Raw genomic sequence first — 9,937 nt, 5'->3', positions numbered from 1 at the left:
GAATCTGAGCCAATTTCAGAGGCTGAAACACATACTTGTAACTACCATGCTATACTTCATGGCAGACATCTTTTCCATAAAGACCAACAGGAATTGTAAGTGTAAATTCGGTGTTACTATATCTATGCCTCAGAAGTTGTGAAAAGTAAGGGTGCTTAAACTCTAGCATAGCCTCTCTTCTTCTGCCAGCCAACTCCTGAACTTGTTCCAACAAAAATCAGGTTAAAAAGCTGATGGCTCTATGGCCATGCCACCCTAAACATGCCCGACCTCATCTGATCTCAGCAGCTACTCAGGGTCGGGCCTGGTTAGTACTTGGATGGGAGACCATCTAGGAAGACCAGGTGCTATAGGCTTGAAGAAGAAAAAAAGAAAAAAGCTGATGGCTCTGTTAGCAGTTAAATCCTGAAAATCTAAATGCAGCCCAGGCATTTTAACCTCAACACCAACCCTCAAAGTAATCCAATTTCTCAGGAAGCCATTAAGTTAGGGCATGTTCATCCTTTGATCCACTTCTATCTAGAAGATCAAGCACAGAGCATGGCACAAGTAAATTCTCAATAAATGATGAATATATACATTAGTCAACCAATGATTCAATGACAGGCAAATAGAATCAAGAAAATCAACAGACCCCATAGATGGTTGACATTCTAGAAATAACACCAATGTGAACTTATATCCTTATCTTCTCTAAAATAGTCTGCTTGGGAACTCCTATGATACTTAACTTCTAGATTCTTCTAGAAGCATTGCTCTGGCTAATATTGCTCATAATGTTCCCATAAACGAATCCGATAGAGACACAGAGGCTATTCTTTTTGGAGTTCTCAATGTTTGAAGTGCATTACAGATCTAGTTCAATTCTTTTTCCAGGGATGACAAATACATGGCATGTGTGCCTCTACCCTCCCCACTCTCCATGCACAAGAGAGACCGTGTTAATGGATCATGACACTCCTTCCATTGAGCGCAGATGGCCATTAAAGTATCCATCAGACTAGGGATGCAAGGTAAAAACTACTTATTTTCCTGACTCAAGACATTTGGAATCACTACTTCAGCATCACAGCCAAGTGATGACCCAGCTCATGTCTGAACACCTCCATTCACTGGAAATACATTCTCATAAAGACAGCATACTTTATCTTCAGAATTCTGTTAGAAAACCTTACTTAGGGACACATCCGCACGAACATAGAGGCAGCACACCTGCGCCTGCTATGTCTGCCTCTTTCCAAAATTTTATTAAAATACACTTGAAGATACAAACAACAGACTGCAGCTGGCCCTTGCAGAAATAAAACCATGACAAAAATCCAGGGGGAATTTTCTCTAATTGCATTGATGATAGGGATTGATGGAAAAACACATTTTGGAATACACGCCATATGTCCTACTCTTTAATACATAACAGCATAAATGCCCCCGAAGAAAGTAGAAAACACGTCAGCCCCTTACTCCATTAAAATTCATTTAACGCCCTTATTTCTAAAGTGCCCAGGAAAGAAATGGAAGGCAATCCCCAAGAACATCTGTGTGAGGTACCCAGAACTAGGGTCACAGTAGGGAACCATTAATGGCTCTTTTTTATTTCCATTCATTCTAAGACAATAATATCGACATGTGCTATGGCAAGAATTAGCTTTCATTCTGAGGTGTTTGGGTACCTAAGGAAAAGCCATATTATTAGCAGTGTGGTCTCTCATGCCCACATTATACAATGAACTACAAACAGTGTCTGAGAAGCCAAATTGGGGTAAGAAAGGCCCATCCTCAGTCCTGTAGGCCCACACTCAAGAGTTACTTGCCTGGTGGGCATGAAATGTGAGCTTGTACATGTGCAAAGCACTGAGATCAGATCAGAGAGGAAAGTAAATACCCAAGTGGGCCCTAGAAAGGCCCTAAGGGAATTCTGCCCAGTCTGTTCACAAGATACCTCTTACCCTCTAAGGAAGGGCTAATAGGATTGCAACAATACCATACCCAGAGCAAAGAGGCCACTAACAAAATAATGTGTTGAGTAAATGAATAAAAAAATGACTAAATGAATGAATAATAAAGCAAATAAACTTAAAGGGATAATGGGCATAGGAAAAAGAAGAACATGTCTCTATAATTTATGTTCTTTAAGAAATGGGCAGAGCATGGATTTTTGCAGAGCTAGGCCAGGAGTCACAGAGACGAACAGACGGACAGGGTGAGGAACACATCCACTGAGAGCTCTCTCTACCAAGGCTCACTGGGAATTCAGATATTCAATAGCAGAACCTAGGCCCTCATGAAGGTGAAGAGCAGAAGAGAAAATGTGGAAATTAAATCAGCCATGTGCCTTTGAGAGCTGAGAAACTCCAGATGGATGAGGAAGTTGGGACTGTTTCTCCAGGTTCTCTCCCTCTCATCACTTGGGTTACTTCATTGGAGATGCCCTCCCTGACAATCTAAAATACAGCCTCCCTTGTGCTCACTATTTTACTCACTGTGTTGTGCTTTTCTTCGTATTTATTTGCATATATGTTTATTGTCTCCCAGACTAGAAACCCCATGGAGACAGAATTCTTATCTGCCCACTACTGAGCCCTTACTCCCTAAAGGAGTACTGGGCATGTAGGAGGCATTTAATGAGTATTTATTATATGAATGCATGAATAAGTCAAGGGAAGAAAAACTGACTACAATCAAACATAGTTTTACTCTTTCAGAACAAAGGTAGGTTTAATAATAGGAAATCTATAATATAATGTATCATATTGATAGGTAAACTTTAAAGATAAATTGAAAAGTAAATCAATAAAATATAATATCTAGTTATAATTAAAGCAAAAAATTTTTTAAAAAAATAATTTAAAAAATTTAGCATATTAGTAATAAAAGTAAATTGATTTAATGTGACATGAAAACTAAGTTAAATAAACTATCATATTTAATGGTGAAACACTAGTAACATCCCTCCTAAAACCAGAAATGAGATAAAATTATTTTAAATTTTCTTCTAGGAGTTCTATTTCATTCAATAAGTTCTAGATGGAATAAAGAGTTAAATGTATACATAGGACACTTTTTATGTTTTTTAAAAAGTGAAAAATTAGCTGATTTTACTCAAAGTATTCAAGCATCAAAGCAGTGAAAAAATCATAAGGGAACAGACATATTTGTCTCAACAAAATTAAAGCTTTCTTAACTTGTAAAAGAAACAAAATAAGAGAAAATTCCTTTAAAACTCTACAAAGTGTGCAAAGTGTGTGTGTGCATGTGTTTGTGTATATAATTATATTTCAATTAAAGTTTCAAAAATATAGCTAATAGATATTTCAATACATTGACAGTGCTTCTAAATCTCTAATAAATATTCTTAAGACAAATTTGTAAAATTTCAAGTCACAAAATTTCAAGTCACAAAATTTCAAGTCACAAACTACAAAAGAAATGCAAATGTCCAAATAAAAATTATTCAATTTCTCCAATAAAGAATTGCAAAATAAAACAATAAAATCAAATTTAAAAACTTTTTTTTTAATTTTTATTTTTCAATTAGAGTTGACATTATATTAATTTCATGTGTATAGCATAGTGGTTAGACATTTATATAATTTACAAAGTGATTCCCCTGATTGGTCAGGTACCCACCTGGCACTATACATAGTTACTACAATATTATTGACTATATTCCCTATGCTGCACTTTACATCTCTGTGACTATTTTGTAAACTACCAATTTGTACTTCCTAATCCCTTCACCTTTTTCACCCAGCCCCCAACCCTCCTCCCATCTGTCAATCACCAGTTTGTTCTCTATATCTATGAGTCTGTTTTCGTTTTATTTATTTTGTTCCTTAGATTCCACATATAAGTGAAATCATATGATATTTGTCTTTCTCTGTATGAATTACCTAGCATAATATCCTCTAGGTCCATCCATGTTTTTGCAAACGGTAAGATTTCATTTTTTATGCCTGAGTAATATTCCATTGTATATACGTGCCACATCTTCTTTATTCATTTATCTATTGATGGGCTTTTAGGTTGCTTCCATATCTTGGTGCACATGAACATAGAGTTGCATATATCTTTTCAAATTAGTGTTCTGGTTTTCTTTGGATAAATATGCAGAAGTAGAATTGCTACCTCCAAACTGTTTTCCTTAGAGGTCATATTTGCAATTCCACCAAAAGTGCATAAGGGTTCCTTTTTTGCCACGTCCTCACCAAAACTTGTTTTTTAATTTATTGAAGATAGCCATTCTGACAGATGCGTGGTGATATCTCATTGTGGTTTTATTTTGCATTTCTCTGATGATTTTAGTGACACTGAGAGTTTCATATGTCTGTAGGCCAGCTATATGTCCTCTTTGAAGAAATGCCTATTCAGATCCTTTGTCTATTTTTTATTTTTTATTTTTTTTGTATTGAGTTATTTAAGTTCTTTGTAAATTTTAGATATTAACTCTTTATCAGATGTATCTTTGGCAAATATCTTCTACCATTCAGTAGGTTGTCTTTTCATTTGGTTGATAGCTCCCTTTGCTGTGCAAAAATTTCAGTTTAAAGTAGCCTCATTTGTTTATTTTTTCTTTTGTTTCCCTTGCCCGAGGAGATATATCAGAAAAAAATATAACTAAGAGTAATGTCAGAGTTTGTTGCCTATGTTTCCTTTCAGGAGTTTTATGGTTCGAGGTATTACATTTAACATTTTAATCCATTTTGAGTTTATTCTTGTAAATGATATAAGAAGGTGGTCCAGTTTCATTTTTTCTGTGTGTATCTTTCCAGTTTTCCCAATACCATTAATGCTTTTCTTTTTAATGACCATGCTCTAGAATTTTGAAGTGGAGTAGATCAAGTTCTCTAATTTACTGGAAGCGGGAAAATAACTGTTGAGAGCCAAATGTTGAAATCTACTTTTCTCTCACTTCTAATATATTTTCCACATTACAGCTAGAGTAATCTTCTCAAAGGGCAAACATGACCAGGATACTTCCTTATCTAAAATACTTTGAGGGCTTCCCATTGCTTCTAGAATAAAGATCTAAATCATAAACAACCTGTCATCTGGTCCCTGTGTTCCTCTGAATCTTATGTCCCAATAACTGTTTTACATCAACTCCACTCAATGTTCCTCAGTCTTTACAAGTGTGATCCTTTTTTCTGGAACACTTTGCTCCTTTTCCCAATTCACCTTTATTCTTCCTAGGTCTCAGCCCAGTCTTCAATTCCCAAGAAAATTTTCTCTGTCTCTCTCAATAGGAGAGACATTCTTTCAATAAAGATTCTTTGAACACCATGGACCTCTCCTTTCTGGCACATGTCACAGTTTTAATTTTATGTTTATTTGGGGTGGTTACTTAATATCAGTCTCTTTCCTTACACTGTGAGCTCCCAGAAATCAATAGCCAATCTCACTGTGTTTGCTATTATAACCTGAGTACCTAAACCATAGGAAATGCTCAAATTTTTTTACTGAAAAAAGCAAATTACTCCAGTTCATCTTAGCCTCTCCTAAATTAGCAGGACCTAAAGCTTCACTCATTCATGGTTTGCCAAGGCAAATATGTACAGGACATGTACATTTCTGAATACAGCCCTATTAAAGGGTTAAACAAAAATGAAATTACTATCCTCCAACATGTTGTCTCCAATTTTATTCTCATGTACTTATATTTCTAGATTCCAAGGTGAGATGCTATGTTTATACCTACTAAATTTCCTCTTGTAAATTAAGCTCATAATTTCAACCTTTTTAAGATACTTCTAAATCCTAATTTTGTCAATTTCTATGTTTCCTTTAGTTTAATATCACCCACAATTAGTTTTCTTCTAAATTATTGATTAAGAGTATACAATTACAATAATGACTATTAGAATATCTACCATTTATTGAGCCCTTACTTAAAAGCACCAGATCCTGTAACAAACGATTTGCATGCTGACTCCTGTCACCTTCAGAACAACATTATGAGGTGGGTATTTTCAACTCAGTCTTTAGAGATGATAAATTTATGTCTCTGAGGATAAGAGAATTCATTTGAGATCTCATCGTACATAAATGGAAAGATAAGGATTTGAACTCAGTCATCTATGTCTCCTGAGCCTGTTTACATGACTCTAACAGTTTTCAAACTTTTTTTAGCCATAAAGTCTATTGTTTCAGCCAAATCTCACATGAAAGCTTGCAATACAGCTAAAATCAGAATAGATATCTGCCTAGCACAGCTTCAAAACCACTGCAGTGCACTGGGCTGATTTTCAAAAACGAAGGCCATTACAAAGAAGTCAGAGGACTGAATGAACCCCTAAAAATCTGTTTGACTCATAGTATTGGAATCAGTCACTTGTTCTAGAATATACTAAAATGTTCTGGGACATTTTAGAATATCTAAGACAGTCTATAATAATGGAAATGTTTCATTCCATGTTGTCCAATATGATAGTCACTAGCCACAAGTGCTACTGAACACTAGAAATGTAGCTAATGAACTCAAAAACTGAATTTTTAAATTAAATTTAAATTTAAATTAATTTATACTTAAATTTAAATAGCTACACAAATTATAAGTTGGCCTTAGTATACCAGCCTCTATCTCATACTTCCTTATTATCTTCAAAGTACAATAGAGTCATAAAGACTGGAGGAAACTTAAATGCATATTACTCAGTGAAAGAAGCTAATCTGAAAAGGCTACATACTGTATGATTCCAAAGATATGACATAATATAAAAGGAAAAACTATGGAGACAGTAAAGAAATCAGTGCTTACCGGGGATTAGCGTGAGAGAGGAATAAATAGGCTGAGTACTGAAGGTTTTTAGGGTAGTGAAAATACTCAATATGATGCTGTAACGATAGATATAAATAATTATACAATTGTTCAAACCCATAGAAAATGGATTATAACAATAAGAGTGAACCATAAGGTAAACTATGGACTTTGAGTGATTATGATATGTCAATGTAGGTTCATCAATTGTAACAAATGTACCACTCTGGTGTGAGATATTGATAATGGGGAGGCTATACACGGTTGGGGGCAGAGAACTTATGGGAAATCTCTGTACATTCCTCTTAAATATGCTACAAACATAAAGCTGTTCTAAAAAATATAATCTTACACAAACACACACACACACACACACACACACACACACACACACAGTCTAGATCTCAGGTATCGAAAAAGCTCTGGCAGAAAATGCTTACCAAAGAGCCATGTGCTTCTCTACATTTCCCTAATTCCCTTGCAGTTAATTTGGAGCTGTGTGAATAGATGTGGCCAAAGAGCTTTGAGTAGAAGTGACACATGGCACTAAGGCTGAGGCAATTAAGACTTAGCGTGTCTTAATATACTTCTCTCTCTTGGGGTGTTCCAAACAACATAACAAAAAGATATGAGAAGGTATGTCATAAGAGAGAAATAAGTCTTCATTGCCTTAAGCCTCTGAGATTTCAGGGTTAATTGTTACAGCAGCACTGTGTTGCCTAAGCTGACTAATAAATAGTAACAAAGAGAACACCCAAAATTCTTGGCAAAATAAAAACAACAGAGAAGCAGCAAAAGCAAGTTTCAGAGAGGTGAGGAAGCAGAGACAATAAATTCCAGTAACAGTAGCGCTGATTTTTGTGCTTTACTCTGGGGGAGAGAGGAGGCATTTTTATAATTGCCATTCAGGTTCATAATAGCAGATAATTAGGAATGGTAATCTCCATTATGTTATCCTCCAGTTTGCTTATAAAGAAAAGTTTTCCCACGCTAAACACCATCTTGCTTCTTCCCTTTAGAAAGAGTCTTAGCCAATTATGTTATATAAGTGGAGATTATAAAACCTGCATTAGCAATAATTCCTCTGGCAGCCCCAGGTCCCTGGAGTTGTCACTTGGCAATTGTTTAACAGGACAGATATTGTACCTTTGATATTGGGGGTAATGTAAGAAATAGACATTTATGGCCACAACTAATCAGACAATACTTCCTTTTGCTAAAGGTAATTCTGACTGTGATGACTGCTAAATCCCACCAGTTCTCTGCTCTTCCCCAGTTTAAAGAGAGTGCCAGTTGAACACCATTAGCTAAGACCCACTTTATCTTTTGCTGAAAAGGTGCATTTGTTCAATAAATATTTACAGAATGCCTTTCCTTCCAGATATATAAGCCATTCAGAGATTTCTCTGCAGGAACATCTTAGATTACTGCCCATGGATGTCTAGGACATAGTCCAGATGTCTACAGCTATCTCCCTGCCCCTCAAAGATGCAGGAGAATGTAAAATATTATTTACCAATTTCATGGCCTGATGAGAGTTTCCAAAGCCTTCAGGATAGCATATCGCAGTGTAGTGTGAGGGAGTAACCTCAAGGCCAGAGAGCCCAGGTATGAGTCTGGGTTATGCTACCTGCTAGTGCTATGATTATAGACAGTTACTCTCTCTGTACCTCTGCATGGTGGACACTGAAAGGGTACTGCCTAAATCTCCTTGGATTCCCTTAACTGATTCCATTAACCAATTTGAACACACTTTGTTCCTTTTATCCCATGCCCTTCAGAAGACCACCATGGACTTCTGGAGCCACTTCATTCAAAGAAACTGAGAGAGCCAGAAGTGCCTAGAAGTTTACAACACCTGGGACAGCTACAGTCAATGACTGGTATAGGAATATCAAAAAGTCCAGTGACCTTGACTCTGTGCAGGACAAACTCTGCTGTGTAACTCACCTCCAAAGCTCCTGCACCAGATCAGGCTGAGGCTGAAATCTAACCTTGGAGTGGCTGTTTCCTTACCCTACCTCGTTTCTCCTACGCCTATGCCAATTTCCCCAGGGAAAACTTTCTTTTTTTCTTGTAATAAAATTTTTATTATAGAGTAGTGTTTGATTTACAGAAAGTTTGCAGATAGTACAATATACTATACTTCCCACATGTGGGTTTTCCATATGCCCCCATTTCCAGTTTAGTCTGTTATTAACATCTTCCATTAATATAATACATTTGTCATAATCACTAAATCAATGTTGATACATAGTTATTAAGTAAAGTCCATACTTTATTCAGATTTACTTAGTTTTTACTTATGTTTCTTTATCTGTTTCAGGATCCCATCCAGGATCCCATATTATATTTAGTCATCATATCTCTTTAGGCTCATCTGGGCTCTGACAGTTTCTCAGACTTTGTTTTTGGTGGCTGTGAGAGTTTTTGAAAAGTACTGTCAAGTGTTTTATAGAATGTCCCTCAATTGCGATTTGTCTGATGTTTTTCTCATGATTACACTGGGGTTATAGGTTTTGGGAGGAAGATCACAGAAGTCCCACTTCCATCTCATCATATCCTGGATATATACTGTCAACATGATTTATCATTGTTGTTCACCTTGATCACCTGGCTGAGGTAATGTGTGTCAGGTTTCCTCACTTTAAATTTACTCCCCGCCTCACACACACACTGTAGTCTTTGTAAGGAAGTCACTATGTACAGCCCACTCCTAAGGAGTAGGGAGTTTTGCTCTACCTCCTTGAGCATCAAATATCTATGTCAAGTGCATCCCTCTTCCATTTCCTAGGAGGTCTGGCTGCTAATAGTTCACACATTCTCCCTTTTCCAGAATACAGTACTTGGAGAACCAAAAACACCTTGGCCAGAAGGGTACATCATTTCTCAGAGGCATCCTATAGTCAATCACTAGCTGATAAGGGTGGATAAAAGACCAATCCCATTGCCTCAAATCAGAGGACAACTACTTGGGGCATTTTGTGCCCCAGAGACCCCCATGGATTACACCAAGGCTAGACTTTACATAAGGCTAAGTCCTGGCTCATCTTCTTTCCTTTCCCTATCCTACTGCCCTTACTCACTCACAGGTTTTTTTCTTAAGACCAATCCTTCAGTAAATCACATGTATATAAATCCCAGATCAGACTTGACCTCCAAGAAACCAAACCTAAGGCAGCT

The 9,937-nt window shown here is 36.6% G+C and overlaps 1 pseudogene; it reads left to right on the top strand.

Annotated features, from left to right (window-relative positions):
- Positions 1-237: 237 nt before the first annotated feature.
- Positions 238-356, top strand: LOC112474926 (annotated as a pseudogene).
- The last annotated feature ends 9,581 nt before the right edge of the window (positions 357-9,937 follow it).

Source organism: Pteropus alecto, unplaced genomic scaffold (genome assembly GCF_000325575.1).
Source record: "Pteropus alecto unplaced genomic scaffold, ASM32557v1 scaffold7, whole genome shotgun sequence".
In the NCBI taxonomy this organism is placed as follows: domain Eukaryota; kingdom Metazoa; phylum Chordata; class Mammalia; order Chiroptera; family Pteropodidae; genus Pteropus; species Pteropus alecto.
This window is presented reverse-complemented; position numbering and strand designations above follow the sequence as displayed.